The sequence below is a fragment of the Colobus angolensis genome, unplaced genomic scaffold (genome assembly GCF_000951035.1).
Source record: "Colobus angolensis palliatus isolate OR3802 unplaced genomic scaffold, Cang.pa_1.0 Scaffold17, whole genome shotgun sequence".
In the NCBI taxonomy this organism is placed as follows: domain Eukaryota; kingdom Metazoa; phylum Chordata; class Mammalia; order Primates; family Cercopithecidae; genus Colobus; species Colobus angolensis.
This window is the reverse complement of record NW_012114821.1, coordinates 6,729,271-6,731,976: the sequence shown is the minus strand read 5'-3', so window position 1 is coordinate 6,731,976 and position 2,706 is coordinate 6,729,271.

The following is a 2,706-nucleotide window of genomic DNA, read 5'->3' as shown; positions in this document are numbered from 1 at the left end:
CAGGGCCTACAAAGATGGGAAACCCGCACTAATAAGAGTGAAATGGAAGAACAGATGACACCCCTTGGGAAAGAGGCCAAAAGCAAGACTAGAAAAGCTGAAGGAAATGAATTTGTACTGCTAAGGTCCTAGATTTGAATATATATATTTGGATATATGTATATTTGAATAGGCACAAGTATAGATATAGATATCTGCATAGATATAGATAGATAGATAGATAGATAGATAGATAGATAGATAGATAGATAGATAGATAGATACATATCCATCCCCACATCCCTCTCTGCTCTTCTTCCCAGCAAAACCCATTAAGGGAGTTCTTTGTATTAACTTCTCCACATTCACACTTTTGATATGTCCCCAGGTGACTAAATTAGGCCTCACACCCATCAGGATTCTGAAATTTCCTTATTAACCTTACGAGTGGTTTCCTGCTGATTGAAGCCAAGGACCAATTCTCTCTTCTCCTCCTACCAAACTGTAATGGTGAATGTTGAGTGTCAACTTGATTGGATTGAAAGATGCAAAGTATTCTTCCTGGGTGTGCCTGTGAGGGTGTTGCCAAAGGAGATTAATATTTGAGTCAGTGGAGTGGGAAAGTCAGACCCACCCTCAGACTGGGTAGGCACCATCTAATAAACTGCCAGAGTGGCCAGAATACAAGCAGACAGAGGAATGTAGAAAGACTACACTGGCTGGGTCTTCTGGCCTCCATCTCTCTCCTGTGCTGGATGCTTCCTGCCCTCGAACATCGGACTCCAGGTTCGTCAGCTTTTGGACTCTTGGACCTACATCAGTGATTTGCCAAGGGCTCTCAGGCCTTTGGTCACAGACTGAAGGCTGCACTATCAGTTTTCCTACTTTGGAGGTTTTGGGACTCAGACTGACTTCCTTGCTCCTCAGCTTACAGACGGCCTATTGTGGGAATTCACTTTGTGATCATGTGAGTCAGTTCTCCTTAATAAACACCTCTTCATGTATACATCTATCCTGTTAGTTCTGTCTGTCTAGAGAACCCCAAGTAAGAATACACCAACCTCTCAGTAATAGTTGACATGTCTATTCTTCACTGCTTTATGAAAAACTCTATTCTATGGGCTTGCTTGACACCAACCAAGCTGGCTTCTGCATATTTTACTTGAATATTTCTCAAGTTTTTATTAGATTCCTCCTCCTCTAGGACCTCTAGGAGTTGCCATGGACTGGGGCTCAGCTCTCTTTTCTGAGGAGTGAGTACATAAGTAGAAGAGATTATATCCATTGTCAGATGGTACATGCCCTGTCTCTTAGTTCTTTTGGGCTGTTATAACAAACCACCATAGACTGGATGGCTTATGTACAACATAAATTCATTTACTATAGCTCTGAAGGCTGGGAAGTTCCAGGTAATGGGGCAGGAAGATTTGGTGTCTGGGAAGGGCCATCTCTCACTGTAACCTCATATGGAGGAGGGAGGCAAGGCTGCTCTCTGGGGCCTCTTTCACCAGGGCACTAAATGCCATTCATGAGGCCTCCATCCTCATGTGCTAATCACCTTCCAGGGGCCTCACCTCCAAATATCCTCATGTTGAGGACTAGGATTCAACATAAGAATCTGCAGGGGACCCCAATCCAGACCAGCACACCATCTCTATGCTAAAAACTCTGAAATTTACATGGTTAACTGGGTCTTCTCCCTGAACTCCAGATATGTATTCCCAATGCTCAGGCCAAAATATGGGAGTACCCCTCTCCTGTCCCACAACATGCATCAGTAATGCTCCTCAGTGGCATCTCCGAAACCTTCCCTAAGTAGCCCATTTTACCACCTGCACAGTCTCCACCTTTGTCCCAGCACATCCTCCTCACCTGGACTCAGGCAGCCACCTCCCACCTGGCCCCCACCCCTGCCATTTTGCTCCCCTAAATCTGCCAGAGGAATATTTTTGAAAAATTTTTACTGGTTTTTCATTTTCTTCTTAGACCATTTGGGCTGCTATAACAAAATATCATAAAGTGGGTGGCTTATAAACAACAGAAATTTATATCTCACAGTACTGGAGCCTTGGAAGTCCAAGATCAAGGTGCTGGCAGATGCCGTGTTTGGCAAGGGCCTTCTTTCTTTATAAAGGGACCAGTTCTCACTGCATCCTAATGTAGAGGAAGGGAAAACAAGCTCCCTTGGGCTTCTTTTATAAGGGCACTAATTCCATTCGTGAGGGCTCCACACTCATAAGCCAGTCGCCTCCGCAACTGCCACCTCTTAACATCATCACTTTGAGGGTTAGGATTTCAGCATATGAATTGTAGGGGGACACGATTATTTGCACCATGTCATTACTCTTAGAATAAAACCCAAGCCCCTGACTCAGTCCCTTACGGGCCTTCCCAACCAGTTTCCTCTCCTTCTCTCATCTCAGCTGTCTTTATTTTGCCCCACAGATGCTCTCTTCAATACCCTTCAAACAAGGCACGATGCTTCCTACCACAGGAAATTTGCATATCCCATTTCTTTGTTTTAAATCCCCTCTCTTCCCCAACAGACTTGTGCTTGTCAGTTTCTTTCTCAACATCCAAGTTTCAGTTCAAACGTAATCTTCTCAAAGATTTCCCCATACTCCCTAAGACAAGTACTCTATCATACTAACATACTCTGTCTTCCTAGTAGCCCTTTTCAATATCTATGTATTGTGTGTGTGTCTGTGTGTCTTTAAGAGTTATACC